The 25,986-nt window shown below is 40.1% G+C and overlaps 1 long non-coding RNA gene across 4 annotated transcripts in view; it reads left to right on the top strand.

Moving 5' to 3' along the window:
- Window positions 1–602: 602 nt before the first annotated feature.
- The window catches only part of LOC139766317 (uncharacterized), a 157,249-nt gene continuing 131,865 nt past the window's right edge, over window positions 603–25,986 (top strand). For 2 of the 4 annotated variants that reach the window (XR_011716843.1, XR_011716845.1), the window contains exons 1-4: window positions 604–1,920; window positions 7,002–7,223; window positions 14,310–14,421; window positions 18,191–18,420. This is a non-coding gene — a long non-coding RNA (uncharacterized lncRNA). Of the gene's footprint in view, window positions 1,921–7,001; window positions 7,224–14,309; window positions 14,422–18,190; window positions 18,421–20,194; window positions 20,983–25,986 lie in introns of those variants that run through there. The other 2 variants (XR_011716844.1, XR_011716838.1) reach the window with 2 other exon arrangements.

The raw sequence follows: 25,986 nt of genomic DNA, 5'->3' as shown, positions 1-25,986 counted from the left end.
TTATGAGCTACCACAACGTAGATATAATGTTGGCGACTCAGACGTTCGCGCCTAATGTTTCTTATTCATGAATCATTGCCAGTATCGAATCTCACTCTCGAGTGTTTCGAAAAGCGATTGTTTCTAATGGGAACCATAGTCGAACAAGCTTCAAGTCTGTACGTCATTACAAGTAACGGACGTGACCACAGCATAGCCAGTAATGGAGAGAGAAAGCATCAGGCGGGAAACCAGGAGGGACATGGGAGGAGTCGATGATAACTGTGTACACTCGTGTCCAAGGTTCCTCAGGCTTGCCATTTGTTTCACATACCCAGGTTTGTGTCGGATGGCTCGACTTTTCTGCGTTGGCTTCATCAAAACCTGAGAAGATGATTGCTTCGCCCAGTTTTACTTTATATGTTTAAGGGAGTTTATTAATTTTCTCCTTGACGTTATGTTATGTTATGAGAAACACCAGCGCTTCATCGGCAGTGTTGCCTCACCTGACCCACCCAACACAACGCCCCGAGCCAGCACAACTGACCGCGATGACGCGGAATCGTCAAACGACCGATCACCAGCGAGCCTCGCCCAGCCATGTCGTGAATATAAAGACAAATAACAGTGACTGTAAGTTTAAAAAGCCAGCCTTTTAATGACATTAAGAAGTTGAGACACCAGGAGGCACCCTGCATAAGGTTTTTTTTCTGATCAGCAATGACCCAGTCATTGGCGCAATCGGTTCGATGGTCAAAAACCATTGCCTGTGACCTTTTACGGGCTGGAAGCGTCCACACCCTAGGACCAGGTGGAGGTCAGCACCGTCAGTCCTGCCGTGAGCTCCCAGGAAGGAAGACGTGGAATATGTCGTATACACTGAAGTGCAGCTGGTGTGTGGTATATCGTATACATTGTAGTACAGCTGATGTGTAACATATATACATTGAAGTGCAGCTGGTGTGTGGCATATCGTATACATTGTAGTACAGCTGGTGTATAATACATCGTATATAATGTATTGCAGCTGGTGTATAATATATTAGTTGTATAAATAATGACACTCGAGTGAAGCTGAGCAAAAGATGATGATGATAGTATTACGATCATGTCGTTAACTCTGATTTCCGTTAATTGTGATACTTCAGTGTGTGTCATGGGAGTAAGCAGGCCGTGAGCCACTTAACAGTGCAAGTGATTTGAACGAACATCAAATGAAGGACCATCATCAGAAAAATTCAGACACGTTTTAGGTAACATTAAAATACATTCCTGTAGAAAAATCCAGCGAATGATTTGGGTTTATTCCTATACATAAACTGTTTAGGAAATGGTATGAGGTGAATCTTGGAAATTGCAGCCTCGTTAAATCTGGCTACCATAACTTATCTACTCAACTGTGAACAGTGAGTCACGAAAGGAACGCTATGTTCTCATAATAAGACTGAAGACTAAAACATAACAAGAGCATACAGTATTAGTAATCAATGTGATGTTATTATTGTGACGTGCAGGACCTGGGTACGATATGGTGATTTGATAGCATTATGAAGTTATGAAAAACATGTCACATGTTGTGCTAGTGTAAGAGTGTGGTAAAAACACTGAGATTGCTGAGCATTGTGGTAGAAACGTTGCTGGACAATAACGTGGCTGGGGAAGATACCAAAAGTTTGCAACAAACAACGAATGGAGAAAAATATGGCAGGAATATTGCTACGTGAAGATACCGGTGAATAATACGTTATATTTCGTGAAAGACAGTGACTGAAATGGTTTGTGGATAATACTGGACATATGGTGATAAAAGACTTGAGTGAATTACAGCGTCTCTGAACGTAATGTTATTATATTGAAAATTTATGAAATGTTAATTTCCTGAAAGCCTCGTCACTGGTGAGTGACGTCCGTCACATCCCTACACCTGCCAGACTGCGGAAGGTAAGCAACATAATTACTATCACTTGTCAACTTTTTCTTTTGGTCGTGTCAGTTAATTTCGTTACATACCGAACGTTGTTTAACCATTACGTTTCTGGTGATTTCAAGTTTGTCAGGGGGATCAAGCTACTTTCTTAACTCAAGATAAGAATATAAGAATGTAAGGCAACTGTATTGGGTACGTCGGTCACGCTAGGCAGTTACTGGGTACGCTGTTCACGCTAGGCAGGTACTGGGTACGTTGTTCACGCTAAGCAGTTACTGGGTACGTTGTTCACGCTAGGCAGTCACTGAGTACGTTGTTCATGCTAGGCACTTAATGGGTATGTTGTTCATGCTAGACAGTTACTGGGTACGTGTCCACGCTAGGCAGTTACTGGGTACGTTACTCACACTAGGCAGTTACTGGGTACGTTGTTCATGCTAGGCCGTTACTGGGTACGTTACTCACACTAGGCAGTCACTGAGTACGTTGTTCATGCTAGGCACTTAATGGGTATGTTGTTCATGCTAGGCAGTTACTGGGTACGTTGTTCATGCTAGGCAGTTACTGGGTACGTTACTCACACTAGGCAGTTACTGGGTACGTTGTTCACGCTAGACAGTTACTGTTCTCACTCGCCTACTCACACATGTTATCACGTAATTTGTACCTAGAATTTTTTTTTTGCGCTTATAATGTTATTGGTAAGGTAGTTCAATCTTCATCTCTGTTTCTAAACCAATATATTCCTAAATCATTATCAAATCTAGAATATATAGGTTTAAATCCATTGTTGTTGAGTCCTTTTAGTCAGATTTTTTGAGTATTTGACTCTCATTGTTCTTGTTTATCCTGTTTTATCCACTTGTGCACTTCAATCTTCTCACTCCTTTACTCTTCACCTTCCTTGAGGAATGCGTTTATAATTAGGCATAATAACCGTTTCGAACATGCGGAGAATTTTATGTTACGTTTTGATTTGGTTGAAATTGTTCTCCCGTTGATTTTTGATGTCTTTGAACGATTCTGACGTTCTATCGCAATCCTGTGAATGCCCGATATGGTAATTTTTATCATTTAATTTTTGTGTTTTTTCATAACAATGATTCTTAATACCAAGGATAATTTTTGACATCCTCCCCTGTGTGCTGTCTAGAGAATTCACATCCATCCTAAACTGCGGTGTTCAGAAGTTCACTACATACCTAAGTGTGGTCTCACTAGATATATATATATATATATATATATATATATATATATATATATATATATATATATATATATATATGACTGTGATATGTGTGTTTTTATTTCTGAAAATAATTTCAAGGATTCAGCTTTGCATGTGATTGTATTATTGTCTCCTATTCATCAGATGACGAGAAATACATGAAAGTTTTATTCGTGTATCTAGTCGTCTATATATTCATTTGTCTAAGGAGGGGTAAAATGTTTGGTGAGGTTGGCTAACACCGAGAATCACACTGCTAACATTGCGTTGTCATGTTGGTGAATGGGATTAAGTATTAAGAAAGGCGGGTCAGCGATTTGGCAATATGTTCGTGGTGTTCCCAGAAGTGTTTGTGGCTACATGTCTGTCCTCTTGTCATTTTTCATCGTGGAAGCGCACAAAACATTATAGCTATTTCCCTCATTTTGGTCGCCAGCAGACGACTGCAACTTTCCAGGAGTATTGTGATTTGCACTTGAAAAAAAATTGGGTTGTGTTCTTTTGTTTTGAAAACTATTCTAACTTTATCATGTGAACAGAATTCACGTAACAAAGTACTTATTCGTTTTCATGACGAATAACTGCCTTTCCCAGTAAACAGAATAGGAAAGTAGATTACATCCGCTCGCACAGGGAGTAAAAGAACCGAAATAGCCAACCAAAAACTTTGCATCTGTTTCAGTAGAGTCATTTAGTTTTCTGTATAACTAACTCATGACCAATCTCCATGAAAGAGTCTCAGAACCTTTCTAAAGGCTCCTACAGACCAAGACTGCGATACTAACAGTGGCAAGGAAGTGTACAATCCTTTGAAGTGAAAAATTCTTTGAGGAATCCGTACTCCCAAATATACAGTCCCGCCAAAGTGACATTGCACTTACAGTATAACCTCTTGCAGGTTGTGTGTGTGTGTGTATGTATATATATATATATATATATATATATATATATATATATATATATATATATATATATATATATATATATATTGCAAAGGTCACAGTGATCGCATGATCTAGTATTTGCTGATAACTACAAGGTAAATGAAACACGTTAAGTCCCAAATGCATTTTCGTGTATAATCATTCTTGTATCTCCCCTGACGATGTCTTTATATAGGAAAGTGCACTTGGGACTTGTAATCGTATTTCATTTTCCTCGTGGTTATCAGCAAGCGCAGACACACACACACACACACACACACACACACACACACACACACACACACACCCACGTGTGTGTGTATATATATATATATATATATATATATATATATATATATATATATATATATATATGTATATGTATATTAATGGGTGCTTTGAATGCAAAGGTGAGAAATGTGGCAGTTCAGGGTATAATTGATGTACATGGGGCGTTAAGTGTTGGAAATGAAGAGCTTGTGGATTTTTTGTGCTGAAAAAGGACTGGTGATTAGGAATACCTGGTTTAGAAAGAGAGAGATATACATAAGTAAACATATGTGAGTAAGATTACGTGTTAATTGATAGGCGCGTGAAAGAGAGACTTGGATGTTAATGTGCTGAGAGGGGCAGCTGGAGGGATGCCTGATCACTATCTTTTGGGGGCGAAGGTGAAAATTTGTAGAGGTTTTCAGAAAAGAAGAGATAATGTTGGGGAGAAGAGAGTGGTGAGAGTAAGTGAGCTTGGAGAGGAGATTTGTGTTACGAAATACCAGGAGAGATTGAGTGCGGAATGGCAAAAGGTGAGAGCAAATGACGTAAGGGGAGTGGGTGAGGAATGGGATGTATTTAGGGAAGCCGTGATGGCTTGCGCAAAGATACTTGTGGCATGAGAAAGATGGGAGGTGGGCAGATTAGAAAGGGTAGTAAATGGTGGGATGAAGAAGTAAGATTGTTAGTGAAAGAGAAGAGAGAGGCGTTTGGACGACTTTTGCAGGGAAGTAGTGCACAACCATATCTATAGACTATGCCTCACAACCATATAACATTGTTGGAACCGCTTTCCTTTCAAACATACCCATTCTTGCTCTTCGAGATAACTCTCTCGCTTTCCACACATTCTTCAGCGCTCTTTGAACCTTCGCCCCCCTCATTCACCCTGTTACACACTTCTGCTTCCATGGTTCCATCCGCTGCTACGTCCACTCCCAGATATCCTCCAGTTTTCTCCATTCAAACTTACCTCTCAATTTATTTGTCTCTCAATATTAAACCTAATAACCTTACTCTTATTCACATTTACTCTCGACTCTCTTCTTTCACACACTTTACCAAACTGTCACCAACTTCTGCAGTTTCTCACCCGAATCAGTCACCAGCATTGTATCATCAGCGAACAACTGACTCGCTTCCCAAGCTCTCTCATCCCCAAAAGACTGCTTTCTTGCCCCTCTCTCCAAAACTCTTGCATTTAACTCCCTAACCACTCCATTCATAAACAAATTAAACAACAGTGGAGGCTTTACGCACCCCTGCCGCAAACCGACATCCAATGGAAACCAATCACTTTCCTCCCATCCTACTCGTACGCATGTCTTACAGCCTCGATAAAAACTTTTCACTGTTTCTAGCAACTTACCTCCTACACCATATACTCTTAATACCTTTCACAGAGCAACTCTATCAGCTCACTCATATTCTTTCTCCAGATCCATAAATGCTACATACAAATCCATTTGTTTTTCTAAGTATTTCTCACATGCATTCTTCGAAGCAAACACCTGATCCACACATCCTCTACCACTTCTGAAACCACACTGCTCTTCCCCAATCTGATGCTCTGTGCATGCCTTCACCCTCTCAATCAATACCCTTACATACAATTTTCCAGGAATACTCAACAAACTTATACCTCTTTAATTTGAACACTCACCTCTATTCCCTTTGCCTTTGTACAATGGCACTATGCATGCATTCCGCCAATCCTCTGGCACTTCACCATGAACCATACACACAGTGAATATCCTCACCAGCCAGTCAACAACACAGTCACCCCATATATTATATATATATATATATATATATATATATATATATATATATATATATATATATATATATATATATATATATATTCCTATGAGTCCACGGGGAAAATGAAACACGAAAAGTTCCCAAGTGCACTTTCGTGTAATAATCACATCATCAGGGGAGACACAAGAGAGGAATACAACAGTCAGTTGATATACATCGAAGAGACGAAGCTAGGACGCCATTTGGTAAACATGTGATTGTTTATATATATATATATATATATATATATATATATATATATATATATATATATATATATATATAACAGGACGGAGCAGGTTGGCGGACATGGCGTTTGTGTGTGTGTGTGTGTGTGTGTGTGTGTGTGTGTCTCAATATTAGGCCTACCTCAGGACGGCCTATGTCGCCAGGGTTATGAACCATTATGATAGCTTGGGGTCACTCCACGCTTCACTCACGTATCGAAAGATCACCGATTAAAGATATTCCTGTAGAATTGTTTAGTTAGTAGGAAACAAAACTTTAGAGTTTAAGAATGATTAAAGTAACAATAAAGGTGACAACGAAAATATATTGCGTGTTTAAAAGTGTAAAAGCGAATTAGTGGAGTAATCAACCACGGAAACTTGAAATAATTGCCTTGGTAATACAACAAATGGCATCCTACATTACGCAGAATAGAAACGGGGGCTAGTGAATATCCAACCACCTTGGAGACAGGTTTGCCCAGCCCAGGGGGTAAAACGCTAACATATATCATGAATTCCGGTAAGCCATACCTCGCTCTTACACAGGATGTCATTATAAAGTGTGCAAGGCTCGTCCTCTTGTAAAAGCAACGAGCCAATAGTATGTCTGCAAGAGACACTGATAACTTCGTTTCCAACAGGGCAACACTACGGGTGGAACTACAGAAGGGGCCGCGGACCAATTTGGGACTAAATAGAATCTTGCATTGTGTGGACGGAAACAGTGAGCTGTACAAAGGACGTGTGTGGGAGCACCGCGCTAAATGTAAAATTGTACGTACAGGCCGACTTGACCTGGGGAACGTTGGCCATCGCTTGGCAAGGACCGCCGCATCCCCGTGTACTTGCAGATAGAATTGACCGTAAGTACATGTGTAACCAGTTGATGCTCCCTTAAGTAAACTTTTACCGCCGAAGACTAAGCAGAGTCGCTCGTCAGTTTTATGCTGTGCGGTAGGAATTATAGTATGCTGCTTGTTTTGAATTCTAAGTGCATTAAGTAAATATTCCCTTACACCGGTGAATTATCAGGGTATTTTAGTTATTATTAGCTTATATGTTAAGATGCATGCCATATTATTCTAACACTGTTAGTAGCATTAAATATCAAATGTAAGAATGTTTGCGGCCTTTCCTTAGCGTACAGGAAAGTGAGTGGTCACAGTAGGCTTGGCAGTTCATTGTCCTAATTGGGTCATAAATTTTCTTATTTAGAAGTTTTACTTAAACCATGGCTTATGGGCCCCCAGGTAATCTTACTTGACCGTCATCAACTATCAAGTAACGACTCTTCTTTATGCCCCTACAATTGGTAGCAAAAGCGTTGTTGCCTAGTAGACTACTCGCGTTGTGTAGGCTAGGGAAGATGGAAGCTTGGATAGGATTACTATTAAACATTATATGGGTGGCAACACCAGCAGTGACGGTGTTGATCACCATGTGGGGTTTAGTGATGAGTGGCAGTGACAGTGGGTGGAGTCAGCACTCCCTCCCACCCATAAGTTGGGACAGAGAGGAGCTTGATACAGGGTGGGGAGAAGTGGAGACCGAACGAAGTTGGTGAGATAAAAAAATATCCGTGATTGTTGGAGTGCTTTTCCGAGCCAAAAAATCGACACAGGTGTCTGGGGACGTCTCGGAATCCGAACGAAGTCGGTGAGATAAAAAAAAAAGTGAAAATATGCAGTTTTCTGAGCCTAAAGCCGACACAGGTCCGGACCTATGGTGTCTGGGTATGAGTCGACATGAGGAAGGTTTTTTAAGCATATATCAAGGATCAATAGTAACACTGGGATTGCTTAGTAATGTATCACTATTGAGCTACGAAATTATGAGCTAGCGAGTCTGTTGGCATTCTGGTTGTGATGGTATAAACGAAAACCTTTGGTTTGTAAAATGTTGGTTGTTTCATCTGTATACATTCTATTGTATAAGTAAAGTTTGGGCTGATAAGCCTCAAAAAAAAGGTTTTCAACCTTTTTTATACTGAAGTGATCTAATCTCATTTTTCATATTTCACTCATGCTAACCCCAAAATTATAATATTTCATGACATCCCTATCCCATATCAAATTCCTTAAGATAGCTTGTTTATAATTTGTGTTACTATAAAGCAAATTGATTAATTCATACAGTAGGAACATAGAACAATCTTTTAACCTGTCATGACCAATATTAGATTGCTGATATACTGCAAGAAAACTAAATATGTCACTATGTTATGATATGTAAGTGAAAGCTTATGCAGTCTTCAGAAATATCTTTGGCTCTCGGTAATACCGTGGCAACCTGGGCAGAGAAGACACTGCTATAGAATAATGATTTAAGTTACTAGAATATAGGGTGGTACGCCGGTCGAAGTCTTTATTGTATTAGTGTCTACAAAATACTTGTTGTGTTCGGAAAATTTGGGTTGACAATCCACATACGAGTTTTTGTGGGTTGGTTGGTAGGTTCACACAAAGGGTTTTCCACATTCAGTGTTTATTGGTTAGTAAGTCTGTACACTGCGTTAATGTGTTAACTAAACATCTTTTTTTTTATATACTATTCGGCCGCTTCCCTCTTTAGCGAGGATGAGATAGGAACATACGAATGAAGGCCTCATTCGCTCCCATCCATTCTCTTATCTGTCATGCGTAATGCACTGAAACCACCACAACCCGCTATCCACATCCAGGCCCAACAGACATTTCCATGGTTTCCCACGGCCACTTGGCAAGCCCTGGTTAAGTATAGGTCGTGTGAAACATGGGTTCATAGATACTAAACTTTTGTTCCATTTTTGTGAAAAGTGAGGTTTTGAGTTCACAGATTTTCTTTTATGAACGTCATACGTTAAGCAAGTTTCGGAGCGACGGTGAGGGCATGAGTGCTTTTTTATGTCAGTGTTGAGTGTGCAATGTATGAGATTAAAAGCCTACCCTTTCAACAGTGAATGGAAAGAAAGACATTTTGTTCACGGATGTTGAGAGAAAATTCCAAGTTTATTTTCCTGTCTTAGTTTTTTTCACTTTCGATGAAACATAATGGCGAAAACTTCAGAAGCACTTTTAGAGAAATTATAGGAAATTTGGCGCCTCATTACCTGACTAATTTCGGAATTGGCGGGAAGAAAGTGGAGGACTTAACAGCAAAATCAAACATCCGAACCGGCAGTTTTAACAAGGCATGAAGTGAAATTTACTGATGCTACAAAAGTCTTTTATTATTGCTCAATTGTTAACAAGTTAATGAAAAGTTAAATAAGGGCAAGATGTTCAAAGAGATAATGGCATCTGGTGCACACTCCGTTTTTGCCTTATTTAAAACAACGTTTTTAGTAATTAAAAAAGAAAAAAAAGACTATAGCTCACCTGTAACAGAGCAACTATGAGGATTTAGACTACCCCAAAACAACATGGAAGATTAATTGTGAAAAAATATTACCAAAATACATTCGGTGTTCAATGCATCCATGAGAATCAATTCCAACTTAAATCCATGGGAATATCGGACAAACCCAGTTGGTGTTTATGTTCAAGATGGTTTTCACTGATTTCTTTGTCAAAGACGAGTTACTTAGAATACTGCCTGAAAACAGGTGTTTATCAGACACTCACAACTACGCTGCAGAGAGTTACATGGCTAAGCAGAGGCCAGTGTCTACCTGCATGTAGGCAGGACACCTTCGGTGGTAGGTACAGGAATGGGTTTTTCGTCCTTTGTAAGAAAGATGACACTTTTCCAAATCCTCCGCTGAGAAATGTTATCCAACAGTTAGCTTTGTGAAAGGCAGTTCTGGACTTTAAACACATCCTGAATGGTGTAGTTTAAAGAATCGACTCAAATGGGACGCCAGTTTTGTAAAACAGAGATGTAAGATACGTCTGCGGCACATTGAAGCTGATAATAAAAGACCTCATACCACACACTGAAGTTTGATTGCTCAGTAAACTAAAAGTGCTTGCAAGGTCTCTGGACCTAATGGAAGAGATGGAGGAGATCCCGAAGTCCAAAACTTAGCATTAAGTTAATGACAACTTTTGGTTAATGGAATCTCTCTTATACAGATCTAACTCTAAAATTAAACTGTTTGAAACTGAAACTCAGGATAAAAAGAATTCAAATGACGTGATTGATCAAAACGTAGATATGCAAATTTTAGATTTACAGTTAACAAAACTAGATTGTTTATGCTTCTATAATCTGAACAATAAACGTTAAGGGTTGGTAGATTACGCGTTACTCCTTGTCTTTTTAGCGAATGATTTAAGAAAGAATTGGTGGTGATTTCAACTGTTCTGTAACATAGAACCAAATGGGGAGCTTTCTGGTCAACGTTTTCGAAGCCAATGTTTACTGGAAAATAATTCAGATTGAATGAAAGATTTTCAGCCGGAAATTGTAAACATTTAGCTCGACTTAATGTTAACATAAACAAACCTTTTCTTTTTTTAGATCTCATGGAAGTGTATTAACAAAGTAGAAAAGATGAACCTGTCGATGTCCATCGACATGTATATGAAAACCACAACCATCAGTTATAAAGGAAACAAAATCAAAGTACAGGTAAAGACTGTCGGACTCTCATCTCGCACGTCTGACAAACTGCCACCTGGCCTTTTCCTCATGACTGTAACACGCTAATGAAAGAAATTAAGAGTCACGTCTCGCGCCAGGAAAGTTTTCCCAAAGTCTACGATGTTCTTTTTAACTCTCTCTCTCTCTCTCTCTCTCTCTCTCTCTCTCTCTCTCTCTCTCTCTCTCTCTCTCTCAACCTATATATCTATATCTATCTATCTATATATCTATCTTTATATATATATATATATATATATATATATATATATATATATATATATATATATATATACACGAATAAAGTGCATATAAACGCGCACCTTCATAGAACATGCACACCTCCAACAGCAGAAGAGGGTGTATTGAAATTGTTTGCTCACATGGAGAGAACGAGTGAGGAAAGATTGACAAAGAGGAATATACATATGTCAGAAGTGGGAAGAAAATGGAGAACGAGAGATTAAAATAAAAATGGAAGGACGAAGTGAAAAAGATTTTGAGCGATAGGGGCCTGAACATGCAGGAGGGTGAAAGGCGTGCACGGGATATCGTGAACTGGAACGATATGGTATACAGAGTTCGATGTACTGTCAGTGGTCTGAACCAAGGCATGTCAAACGTCCATGGAAAGGTCTGTGTGGACTGGTTGTAGTTAGGGAACTGTTCTTGACGATCTGAAAAGCTAATCTTTTGTTCACACTTCGGCAGGATGGTTACTTAAGTTCACCGCACAGTGCGGAAGTAAATGACGTCGGAAGCTGTAGACGTTCTTCGTGTCCGTTTACTGTTTGCTATATCTGAACGAATGGAATAAATGCGGTACTTAATCACAACTGTTCATGTTGTTTCTTCCTGCAATTTCGCCCCTACTTTGAAGCCCTACCCACTTTACAACATACAATCTATGGAGTTAAAGCCACTCGATATATCACCTCTAGATATTATAAGAAATTCATTGATACCAGCTTCGATAAATTTTCTGTTAAAAACACGAGTCCGTATCACTAAATCTTTCTCTGTATTGATAACTAGAAATGTTGCAGTGGTGAAAACTGCACATACATATTCTAAAAGCGTTACTTATCCTGGATGGCAAAACTCAGGTATATTGCAACAAAAGAAGATATCAAATTGAGAGGTTAATCTATAACAAAGGAAGAGATTAATTCACAAAGAAAGAGGCTAATTCATAAGTGCTCGAAGACTACAGCAACTTCAGCATTGATAATAATAACGTGAATTTTTCCTTGAAATGGTTTGCATGACGTCCATCAGGAGAGTTGGTGCTGTGCGGCGGCCAGCTACACATATGTGGTCGATAGAAACAAATGACATCTTTATCAATAACAAGACATTAACCCTACCATAACTTGCAGCTTAGTTATTGTAAGTTAGACGAGAGCAGATGAACTATTCCTTGAAGGACCACATAGTAACTCAGTTATCATGCCATGACCAGTAGTCAACATCGAGGAATTTTTTTTTCTTTTCTTGCGTAGTTCCATGAGTGGCAGAGTTTGAGGGGTTGGGGGGCATCATAATGTTTCCAATGGATTTCAATACGGTGTTAAGAAATGCGGGTTTTGGGTCGCAGGGAAAGAGTTGGGTAAGCGTATCGTGGGTGAGATACTTGTAAAACATTAACAGAACCCTAAGATGTCCACGCAACAGTCTTCGCCAGCCAAGATTTATGTGAATCTTGCAAGAACAATTACAGAGCCCGGGAGCTGTTTGTACATCACCCCCCCCCCCCCAAAAAAAAAGGATTACAGAAGGTCAGCGAGAGCTGTCAGGACTAGCTAGGATATTTTTCATTTTTCGCTTTTTTCCGTTTAATTCTGCTTGTTTCTGTAATGACCCTGAATTTAACTTAATCAGCGATGATCACCGCCACAGTTCTTCCCTACTGAAGACTGAAAGATTCAAATTTACGACGTCAAACTTGACCCTTCCACCTTCCACTGGAGCCAACACCAGCTAGGCTCTGGAAGGTTCAACACAAGAGCAGAGATGAAGTGTGGCGTCTGGGAGCCGAGGCAACCTACCAACAGGTCTCTCCTCGGGTCTACCAGCCACCCGGAAATAACATCAGTAGCATTCCTTACTTTGTGTTGAACTGCCTTGTCGTCCAGTATCAGCTGTCTGTGTTATAATGAATATATATAATGTGATTCGGTTTTTCATTCATCTACGTATTTGTTGGTGAGGGTCGAAAACGATAGGTACTCTTCTGACTCGGAAATTAATTTAGTGCCAGTTCACACGTAATGGGTATCAACCTCTTTGACATCACTGGATATAAACTAAATCCATTAGTTTCCCAGTTATTAATGGATACATATATTTTTGGAATATCCACATACTCAGGGTGGCTGGGGAAAGGCTTTTAACTTCGGTGTAGCAAAAACTGATGCCATTTCTGGATGTCTGGGCGCCTTGACGCATGGCTGGTGAGTTACAATAATATATCACTCGCTCTCGGGGAGGGGGGGATAATAGAGGAAGGCAGCTCGTCTGAAGTGTGAGGGGTCGAGTCACTCACAGCGTCAAGGATGTAGTCACGGTCCGTGGTGATGGCTGGGAGGGGAGAGAGAGAGAGAGAGAGAGAGAGAGAGAGAGAGAGAGAGAGAGAGAGAGAGAGAGAGAGAGAGAGAGAGAGAGAGAGATTTCAGTCGGCCAAAGGAAAGGTGAGGCAGTCGTTTACCTCATTAAATGTTACATGAGAAAAAGAGTAACGAGCACCACCTTACTGGTTGGTTGGCCTTTTCTTTTATTATTACTGAGGGGCAAAGGTTATTAGGAATTATTTTTCACTTTTTTTCTCTCTATATCTATCTATCTCTTTCTAAGAGTAAATTAAAGGAGGAAAGGGAAGGAAAATGAATTAAAGTCAAGAAGAGAAAGGAAGGTGAATTGGCAAAAAGTGAGAGAGAGAGAGAGAGAGAGAGAGAGAGAGAGAGAGAGAGAGAGAGAGAGAGAGAGAGAGACAGACAGACAGACAGACAGAGAGAGGGGGGGAGGGAAAAACGAAGAAAGAATGAGAGAAAGAATTATTCATCTATGAAAGAGAAAAGAAAAATAAACAAAAGTCTGAAAAATGTAGAACCGCCGCTTAAAAATGGGTGTTTTATGGCCTGTAGTCTGGAGAGGTTTTACAGGATTATGGCGGGAAAAATGGATGACGATGGAGAAATTATCTTTCCCAGATTGTGTGTGTGTGTGTGTGTGTGTGTGTGTGTGTGTAAGAGAGAGAGAGAGAGAGAGAGAGAGAGAGAGAGAGAGAGAGAGAGAGAGAGGACGTGGAAGTACATGGAGAAGACAGACAACAGAAGGGCTTGTTATAGGTTGTCTTTTATGAACTTAAATTTTTCTCTTCCTTTCTTAAGTGAGTGAGATGAGGACAGAACGATGAGGAGACTCAGCCCCCAACTCTGTACGTCTCCTGGCAATATCAGTCAACAAGAAAAAAATGTCGAAGATTAACCAGGCATTCGTGAGGTAAGTCTGCATGGAATGTAACAGGAGAACACGAAAGTCTTGCTATAAAATCCTACTGCACTATCCAACCCTCTGTTGCGCTGCAGTGTATTTATAGGGATTGGAAATACAGAATATGAATTAATATATGTTTTTTTTTCTATGCTCTTTCAGTGATCCATGAACCAATGAAAAAATGGTCTGGTTTTTGAATGTATTTATAGTCTGGAATAACAACTTTTGCCGGTGACTTATTGTGCATTGCATCAATTTGGAAAGAGTCTTTATCCAACGTCACTGTTCCTCCTTTTAACTAAATTCAACTCCATTTGGGCTAAATCTTTTTATTATTTTTTCTTTTTTTGTATTTCACAAAGATCTTCGTGATTCACGTCGTCGAATATATTCAAAACCTTAAAGACTTGTACCAGGTCGCCGCAAAGATCGCTTCATAAAGGAGGTCCAATATTCTTCTCATCTCTTAATATATATTTTCTCAGAGATGGAATCAGTTTTGTTACTCGTCTTTGTACTTGTTCCAGTTAATCCTCCTCTTTCTTGTAGATTGTGGACCTGAATCGGACTGTACACTTCAAGTTTGGTGTTACTAAAGTACTCAAAAAAGGGTAATATTTGTTTTTTTGGTAATTTGCAGTCGCTGTTCGTAACTATAAAAACTAACCAAATGATTTCCATTTTTCTTACTCGGATCGTTGCAGATCATAATTCCTCGATCCTTTCCTTCATTTGCTTCAGTTAACGAATTTCCAAATACTTCGTTGTTCTCTGTATTCTTATCTCCAAAGTGCGTAACTTTACATTTGTCCACTTTTGCCATTTCGAAATACTGACCATTTTGCTAATTTGTCAAGATCTCTTTGAACTATTTCACAGTCCTTCCCATTTACAGCTTGACCTCCCAGTTCAGGTACCGTTCGCAGATTTGGATGTCTGAGATCTTTGAGACCCAAAGGCACACCACTCGTCATTTTCAGCCAGGGTGAGGCTTCATTTTAAAACTACACCTTCCATCATGTTGGTGAACCAAACACTAATCCATGCACATAGGTCGTCCGTTCTTCCATGTGATCTAAGTTTACATAAGTTTCTTGTATGGCACTTTATCCAATGCCCTATGGAAGTCTAGAGATATTACATTAAAGGTTACTTGTTAGACCTATTTGCCATACATAGCATTGGAAAAATGTATTCAGATTTGTTAGACAAGACTTTTCGTCGTGGAAGCTCTGCTGGTTGCCCGACAGTATTTCGTGATCTCAAGACAAATGTCACAGTCTTTGTCTAATTATGTTTCCATCGTTTTATCTGGAGCCGACGTGAGGAGGCCAGATGGGTGGTCATTCAAAGCATATTCACTATCTCTCTCGTTCTCTTCAGGAGTGATATTCGCCACTTTCCAGTCTTTAGATATCATACCTTCCGTAAGTAATTTGTTAAATGACTTCTTTTTCCTTTAAACTGGATAATGGTTTGGCGTCTCGCCTCCTTCAAGAATCATGGAGCTAGATTTTACAAGGAATCAGTCGATTTTTCTTGTTGTTATTGTTGGGTTACTCTGGTAACGGTATCTTAATACTTCACAACATTTTCTAAACCTTGATATTCTCGTCACTAGACCCTCAAAAAAAAAAAAAAAAAGGTTCAGGTATGCATGTAACGTCTTCGACTATACATAGGAAGTTGAAGGTTGTATTGAAGCACTGAAGGTTGTATTTAGCACGGAAGCCATAGCCTTGTTGTCATGGGTTACTTTACCATATTAGGTTATCAGTCGTCCTACTGTATCATTTGTGTTCCTTTTTTTTTTTTATCTTACGTGTCTATAAAATTTCTTTGGGTTCAATATTGATGGATCTTTTTTTCTAGGTGACATTTACTTTGTCTTATGATCATTAAATATTCCCTTCATATTTCCACCAGCATTTTACGATTTACATTCTTTCATTTACTCTAATTCTTTATCTATTTCCTTTTTTTTCGTTTGGCGAATTCCTTCTATTTTCTAGCCATCTAGGCTTTCTCTTTGAGTTTACACCACCTCTTCTCATAATTCCTCGAATAGTTTCCGTCGCAGTGATGAGTGATTTGTCTTCAGGTGTATTCCAGTTTGTATCTCTCATCTTGCATCTTATTTTCTCAGAGAGAGAGAGAGAGAGAGAGAGAGAGAGAGAGAGAGAGAGAGAGAGAGAGAGTGTTTAATACACATCCCAGATCTTGAGCCAGACAGATGGGACTTGCCATGTAAACAAACTCAACAATAGTAGAGAGAAGTCGAGAGTTTGATGATTACGAACTCGCTTAAGATCCTTCATAGGCCGCACTGCGTCTCCTTATAGCGATGCTGTTCACTAGAATAACAGAGGGCCAATTACGATAATGGAAAATTCTAATTAGGCAGCAAGGACTGTAAAATACATACATATAGGATCATTGTACAAAATGATAGCAATATAAGTGATTATAGTAAATATCTCCACTTTTATGTCGTAGTTTGATAGTTAGTGTATTTATCCATGTCCTAACGAAAACACTATTACAAATTTTCACTTTTTTGTTCGTGGATAATAAGTCTTATTTTCTAATTATGTCTGAAAAGTATAGAGCATGGCTATTATTCCCTTGAAACTTTGCTTTTGTGATCAGAACAGTGATATTTTGAAATTTACCTATCTTTCAGAACATTCCAAATAGATTCAGTGCTGAGTAACTGATACAGAATTCTCTATAGACGTTTCAAATAGTATGATTAGTAGTATAAGTGACCTTAAGCCATCTAGTTCAGTTTAGGTCTAGCTACTTAAGTGGATACATGTATATACATTTTTCTAAGATGGCATCTAGAGGCTGCAAGCATCCGGCAGACGCATTTTGCTTCTTCTGCATGGTGGACCCTTCCAAACGTTGGACTGGCAAGAATGAACCTGCTATCACGTGTATGGACCTTCACTGCACATCAAATTAGGCGTTATGAAACAATTTGTCACACATCTAGATAATGAGTCTGCAGCCTGCAAGTACCTTCAAGACTTCTTCCCTAAGCTGTCTGAGGCAAAGGCCAAAGCCGGTGTCTCCATAGGACCACAGACAAAGAAGATTCTGGAGCGCAAGGAATTCCCCAAGAAGCTCACTAGGAAGGAGAAAGTAGCTTGGTACAGCTTTGTTGCAGTGGTTCGGGGCTTCCTGGGCCATCACTGGTTGAGACTATGATGAAGAACTACGGCAAAATGGGCTGCTTCGTGTCCCAAAGTCCATATCCTTGACGCTCATCATGATAAATTAAAGGAGAACATGGGAGCGTATTCGGAGGAACAAGGCGAGCGCTTCCACCAAGATTTACTGGACTTTGAACGCTACACATAACGAGAACATGATGGGAAATAATGTGTGGTCTGATTCGTGAAAGTTCTATATGATACAATCGTAAATCTCAAAAAATCTACTCGCTCCTAAATATTTTGTGATCACTTTTGTTTAACATTCGTGTAAATACAAGTTTATTTTGATTCATGTCTTGTTGTTTTTCTGTCTTTATGTGGGGAAAAATTTGTAAGTTCGCCCGTTGTCCAATTGAAAATAGGTAAATTTCAAAATATTACTGTACTGGTCCCAAAAGCAAAGGATTAATAGCCTTTTTTCTCTACTTTTTAAGCATAAGCAATTAGGAAATAACACTTACGACCCAGGAACAAAAATTGTGTTCCACAGTGTAATTCTATTTACAATCTCCCTTATCTAATTACCAATTCCTTTTTTCTCTTCTGTCTTTCAGGCCGCGGGAGAGACAAATGAGGGCCGTGTGTGGCCAACGGACGGAGTCGTAAATACCCCTGAAGCCTACACGGTGTCAACCCGAGGATGGAGGCAGCAGCAGCACTGGACGATGTAGGAACAGCAACTGCAGCCCGGCTGTACTGTGATCATGAACATCACTTCAGCAACACTCCTTCATCCTACGCATCATTCGGAACTGGAACGTTCCACCACGACTGAAAATCAAAGGTATGACTCCATGAAGTTACTACTTTATAGCAAACCTTAACATGATTCTCTCCGAGACGCTTCTAGTAATTTAGTCGACTGATGAACTTTGATGATGGGTGTAAGTGTTAGCATGTAGCGATACTGTAAGGATAGAGACAGTCATCACGACTGCCCAACCTTGAGTCACCAACGGTCGTACAGTTATTATGTGACGAAGTCCCATGACAACAGAGTATAGAGTCTAGCTGGCTGTCGGGGTACACAACCAGCCACCTTTCGTAACCAGAAAGTTACTTATGTATGGGGAAAGAACCAGTTCTATAGATTAGAGTAAGCGGATCAAGGTTCGGAGATCGGATTGGAAGATCAGTTAAGTTGGCTTTTCATGGACTCGACTCTGTTAGGTGTGTAGATTTAGAACCTCAATAGATAATGAGAGAAGTAGTTCGCGCGAGGAGGAATTAGTCATTTGTATTACCAGGGCAACTGTTGAGAGTAGTTTCCAGAATAGGACTCTCATTATTTAAGAAGCAGACGTAACATTTTGTGTAATGTGGGGCGTCTAAGATATTTTAGAAGTTACAGTGTGATATCAGGTCCACTTGTGTTGAGTGGTGAAGATGTAAACCCAACATGTGAGATGAGGAATTCGTGAGAAGTGGGAGGGGGGGGGGGGAAGGAAAGTATAAAAAGAAATAGGAGAAAATTGGGTTTAAGAGGCAACAAACCTATGTTGCTTCTGCCCAACTGGATGATCTCCTTCAAATCTAATTTCGAAGCGATACTTATGACGAAACGAGACGTACGCAGAGCAAGAGACGGCGGAAAGGATTCGAGAGAATTGGAAAATTGTGCTGTTGTCATTAGTGTATGAACGCAACTGGTTGTCTGTTCACAAAATTGATAAAAACGAAGAGCGTAGGAGAGGCGAAGGGTCCATAGAGGCAGGCGGTCCTGTTGGTTGGGAGAGGGTGGGGGGGGGGGGGGGGAGAGTTTAATCCGTCGACAATTACAAGGATATATAGAGGAAGGTAGAGGTAAGAGGAGGCCAGAGTGAGACCAAAAAGATACCACATCAATACCAATGCCGTGAAAAACTTTCGACCAGACGTTAGTAAGACGTATGAATACGTTGGATGTAGCCTTTAACAGAGCCATAATGGTGATCAGGTGGAAGAATGTGAGATGCACCATATAGTAACGTTACTTTAGATTCCTTTACTCTCTCTTCAGCAAGCTTGTTTTATAGTTCCGGTGGTAATCTTGTTCCCCTTTGCTACGCTTAGGCTTGACTCGGTTCTTTGAATAATGTGACCATCACCTCATCCAACTGAACATAAACTCTTTCCCCTCTCAAGCTCAGAGGCAAACAAGGCTTCTGGACTGGATAATACACCTGCTCGTATCCTGTATAGGAAGTAGTCTCTGATCCTTGCTCGATTGTTTCGGCTGTATGAAAACCCAAACAATCCCTTCATTTTTTCTGAAACATGGCTTGGTTCATTCCATCCTTAAGTGATGAGACAGCGCCAAGCGCTCTCAATTCTCCCTTGTCTAGTGTTTTGAAAAGTTTCCCTAACCCTTACTTTCTTATACACTTAGAATCACATTTCCTTTCAGCTCACCATTCAGGCTCCTGCGATGTAAAATTTAATGGTAAGCATCACTTTTAAGTGACCTGACTTTGTTACTTCCAGTGAATATTTTGCTGTGGCCCTCGACATCCCTTAAAAACTTGAAAAGGTTCTTAGCATAAATTTTGACCTGTTAAACCTCCTCCTGGCTTTTTCAGCATCGTTCTCTTTCCAGTCGTTTCATCGTGGTAGCTGATGGAGCAATACCTCCCTCTCCTCCCACGTTGAGCTGAGTTACTTGGAGTTTTGTCCTCTCGCTTACCATCTTTATTCTACTCATTAAGGATCTTCCTTCTTCATCCCCCCAACCCTACTCAGTCATCTTGAAGAATCCACTCTACGTATGTCAACTCTCGTTCCCATCCAAACTCCGGAGCTCATTCTTCAGACTCTCATTGAACATATTTGCTCTCTCAGTTTGGACCTACGCAACATCAGGAAATCGGGAAGCAGAAATTGGTTAGATTCAACAGAAATAAAACCCAGTTACTACTTATAATTTTCATCTGATTTTCACTTTTTCCTGAAATTTCTTTTGCAAAATTCCACGGTTCAAGTTGGCAATAAAGAGATGTACTGGACATTAGTATATTTCCCTCTTGACCCTTGGTGTCTCCTATACTGAACATTGTTCAGTCTGTTTCCTAAAGGCTAGGAAGAGGAGGGGTTGCTTCATAGATGCCGCAATAATCTGTTTCCTGCCAGCAGCCCTTATTTGCCTACAAGGGGCATTAGCCGCTGCAGTATGGAGTTCTGCTCATATGGCTGGCGAAGCTCATCTTTCTCCGATCACTTAACCATTGTGGAATCAAGTCTTCCTCCCTGCCAGCGGTTCATTTGTTTACCACATGGCATCCTAGCTACGTCGCTTCGTTGTATATCAACTGACTGTTATATTTCTTTCTTGTATCTCCCCTGATGCTGTGATTATTACACGAAAGTGCACTTGGGAACTTACCGTGTTTCATTTCTCGGTGGATTCGAACCTATGCCCTCGACCCTGGGCGGCAGACCATGACCATGACTTAATTCCTTTCCTTTATTAGCATGCATGAAACATCATAAAACTTTCGTTTTGAGTCTAAGTCTAGACCAAATAGTTCAAATTCCTTCAACCCTTCATGATGGTTTAAGTGTTCCATTCTGTGGAGCACTTTTGAACTTTCTCCAACTGAATCACTTCAAGTTATTTTGTCTGTGACCATACAACAATTTTTTCCGTCATCAGGTTATATTCAGTGAGATATCTTTTCATACACGATTCTTGAACACTCCTCCAGAGACTTTGAATGTATATGACGTCAGACTCACGGGTCTCTTTTGCTCCGTCAGAGTCATGAGATCCTCTGCTATGTATCAGTGTCTCCTGTCTCTCGTCTCCGTCTCATTATCATCATTCTTCTCCTCATCATCACTCGTTGCTCATATTGACGTCCTTTTCGTAGAGTATCTGGTATTCCACTTGGTCTCGATGATGAGTTTTCGTTCAGTTTGTCTTTTTCTTTTCATGTTGACATCTTCGGTTACTTCAACATCTGTGTACCAGCAAACTCGTTGAGGTAAATAAATAATTCGTTATCGATAATCTCAAGTTCATGTACTGATGATTTGTTAATATTCTCCAGGGCTGGTTCTGTTTTTTCTTTACCTTTGAAAGACCATAATTATATTTTTTTTCATCTCTGATTTGATCATACATGAAATTGGTTACTGTTCCATGTTATCAATTACTTCTCTTTATCAGTTTTCTGTTTTTCATATTCTGTTCTGGGAGTGTCCACATACTTATGATTATGTACAAAATATTGCCCGGGGCAAGGCTAACGCGTAGCGATCACCACGCATCATGCTGATTTCACAATACTGTTGCTTTCTGCTGCTACACATACTGCATAAGTGGCCATCTTCATTAAATTCAGAAAAATTTCATTTTTTCACAAACTATTTGTCTCTTCATCTTTTGACATTTTCAGTGCTCGCTCCCTCCATATTCCTAACCACGTCAAGCAAAGCTGTAAAGAATTTCTCAATATCCACATTAATTTTTTGTGTGTGTGCCTTTTTTCAGATAACCTACGGAATTCATGCATATTCAATCATGATGCATCTAATTGGTAATATTTTTATCTTAGGATATTTTCTTTTAATTTCTGTCTCTTGCCATAATTAACTTGTATATTTTTCTTCTTTCTCGACTGAATAGATCAAGTTCTTTCAATTTTTTTATATACTTCATATATCACGTTCCTTCAGCTTCATTTGATCAGCTGGTGATCATACAACACATCAGCGTTCAGTTCTACTCCTTAGTCTATGTATTAACCATTTTCATCATCATCTCTCTCTTCCTCGTAGAAGCAATCTCTCCATCGTTCCATAGTACAGGTTATTTTTCAATGTGGTTTTCAGATTACATCTGTTAGTGTATGATGACACTTAAACATATTTTCTTCACCTTGCATCTTCTTATCCACCTGTTGGACCATCGTAAGGTGTACCACCATTAAACTGTTGACTGTTCTTTGGCTTGAATCGTCATTTTTGACATGTACGGAAGTTTTCAGCGGCTATGTATGCCTGATCCACCCCATGAAATGGAGAAACGGAGTTAATGATGATGAACAGAGGTGTACGAAAACATTTCAGCCTCACCTCTTTCTCTTCTTCTGCTTCTGTCATTATCCCAGCTCTGGTGATGTCATCTGCGAAGTACCTGACTACATTGTCTTTCACCTCTTTCTCTATAGGTCAGATAGCATTATCCTAAACAAGGCTGAAGTAAGTACGTGTCTCTCTGGCGGACTCCATAAGAAAACACATCATCTGACACGGCACTTTACCATGGCTTTGAATTCAAATGTTTGTCAGAATATTTCCATTGTTCTTCAAGTAATGGACATCGCACGGGGATACATAACCTGCTCCGGTCAACTTCATTTCTCGGGAAAGAAAAAAAAGTTTAAGGGAAAGAGAGTAGATATTAATCAGGGCTCCGTAGGTGTTTGTGGACCTGACTCCTTAAGGAAGAAAGGTTATATGCAGAGGGAAAGACAAAGGGAAGAAGAGAAGTCTATGGTTAAGGTGTTCGAGGAATGGAGGTTTTATCATAACGATTACTCCTCGAGTATGATCTTTATTCATTTCGTTACTTTTTCGGAATATATCGTTGTAGTGAGATAGCACCTGAGTGTGCGTTTTTTTGTATCTAGTGCAAAATCCTTGTTGGCCTCGGATGATTTTGTTGGTAACGTAATCCAGTATGTGCTTCTTAATCATTTTCGAAAACTCCTACTGCATGTGATGTCAAACTTACTGGTCTACACTCGGGAAAATGAGAGAGAGAGAGAGAGAGAGAGAGAGAGAGAGAGAGAGAGAGAGAGAGAGAGAGAGAGAGAGAGAGAGAGAGAGACGCACACAATAAATCCTCTTTTCGAGTAAAAGGGAATGAAATGCCGACAATTAGCTACGTAACGAAGAGGAGCGCTTAAAGAAGAACAATGATCTATGGTCTACAGGGTGGAAGGGTTTTGCTGGATTATGGGAAGAAAAAAGGGATGATTAAGTATCATTTTCTCCCTCCCATAATTTTGAGTTATATCCCTAGATAAGGAACACTCCCTATTTATCACAGACGTTTTATAATACTTTTAAATGTTTCTTTATAATGAAGGCAGGCGAGGGTTATAGTTCATTTCAGCGTTATAGTACAATACCGTGAAGACAGAAAACGAGTTCATATCTATTCTTGCAAATTGTCGTTACTCGGAAGCTGGAAGTAACGAGTTACGAAACAAAGACGAGACAGAAAACTAAGGTTTCTACGATCTTGGTATTCCTGTAAACTCTGACGAAGTGCTAATGGTCTGATCCTTTGCTGAAGCACATGGCAACTGTAGCCATGCATTGTGGTTACCTAGGCGGTTACACATGAGCATCATGGTTCAGTCGACTCTCGTTGTCTTTGGTGAACTGGAACTCACGACATTGTCTCTGACTCCACCGCTTGTGCCACTAGAATTTAGCTCACGAATAATGTTACTGTCACGTTGACGGTCACGTTACGCACGCAAGTAGCTGCGTAGGCGATTGCTGATAACGTCTGGCTCTTTGTTACCCTGTCCATCCGTCTGGTGTTACATCTTTGTAGATACGAAGATGGCAATTTCCCTGGAAAGTTATATGTAGTGAGAAGCCTTCTAAACTCACAGCAGGTCATCACTACGCCACGAGAGGATCCATCAAGGTATACATATCTCAAAGGATCTTGCCAGTCGTCTGCACGAAAATCATGCTGGCTTTCACCAATCATTGGGAGGTAGAAGACCATGCACTGTCTGAGAGTCATGCAAGACGTCATACCAAGAGTCATACCTTGTCTTTCTTTTTCAGTCTCTCCAGTCACGAGGAAAATATATGAACGTTATTGAAGGGAAGAAATAAGAGACTTGGAAAAGTATTTGCGAAATTTGGAGGCAATGAGAAACTTGTCTTTCAGAATGTACCAAGTCACAGTTATTGGGGAAGACATGAGAGCATAGAGAGTTCCAAAGCTTAAAGGTGGAGAGAGAGAGAAACAAAATAGCCCAGCCACGAGTTGCCACCGGCCACACAGTACTCATGAGACGCAGCAGTTTGGCGGGTATTGCGTGGTCTACCTACAGTGGTAGGGGAATACAAGAAATCATGACTTTTTGCAGAGAGTTATACCATTGGTCATAACAGGTGGTCTGCACACACTGCAGGGATCATAATGAGGTTATGACACCATTTCTTTTTTATGTTTGCTAAAACAGCTCGAGCAACTGAATGCCCTGATCAAAAGTATCTCAATAACGACACACACGCACACACACACACACGCACACATATATATATATATATATATATATATATATATATATATATATATATATATATATATATATTATCCCTGGGGATAGGGGAGAAAGAATACTTCCCACGTATTCCTTGCGTGTTGTAGAAGGCAACAAAAAGGGAAGGGAGCGGGGGGCTGGAAATCCTCCCCTCTCGTTTTTGATTTTCCAAAAGAAGGAACAGAGAAGGGGGCCAAGTGAGGATATTCCCTCAAAGGTTCAGTCTTCTGTTCTTAACGCTACCTCGCTAACGCGGGAAATGGTGAATAGTTTAAAAAAAAAATGTATGTATTTTTTTTTTTTTTTTTTTTTTTTTTTTTTACTTTGTCGCTGTCTCCCGCGTTTGCGAGGTAGCGCAAGGAAACAGACGAAAGAAATGGCCCAACCCCCCCCCCCCATACACATGTACATACACACGTCCACACACGCAAATATACATACCTACACAGCTTTCCATGGTTTACCCCAGACGCTTCACATGCCTTGATTCAATCCACTGACAGCACGTCAACCCCTGTATACCACATGACTCCAATTCACTCTATTCCTTGATCTCCTTTCACCCTCCTGCATGTTCAGGCCCCGATCACACAAAATCTTTTTCACTCCATCTTTCCACCTCCAATTTGGTCTCCCTCTTCTCCTCGTTCCCTCCACCTCCGACACATATATCCTCTTGGTCAATCTCTCCTCACTCATTCTCTCCATGTGCCCAAACCATTTCAAAACACCCTCTTCTGCTCTCTCAACCACGCTCTTTTTATTTCCACACATCTCTCTTACCCTTACGTTACTTACTCGATCAAACCACCTCACACCACACATTGTCCTCAAACATCTCATTTCCAGCACATCCATCCTCCTGCGCACATCTCTATCCATAGCCCACGCCTCGCAACCATACAACATTGTTGGAACCACTATTCCCTCAAACATACCCATTTTTGCTTTCCGAGATAATGTTCTCGACTTCCACACATTTTTCAAGGCTCCCAAAATTTTCGCCCCCTCCCCCACCCTATGATCCACTTCCGCTTCCATGGTTCCATCCGCTGACAGATCCACTCCCAGATATC

The sequence above is a fragment of the Panulirus ornatus genome, chromosome 4, assembly GCF_036320965.1.
Source record: "Panulirus ornatus isolate Po-2019 chromosome 4, ASM3632096v1, whole genome shotgun sequence".
Classification (NCBI taxonomy): Eukaryota; Metazoa; Arthropoda; class Malacostraca; order Decapoda; family Palinuridae; genus Panulirus; species Panulirus ornatus.
This window is presented reverse-complemented; position numbering and strand designations above follow the sequence as displayed.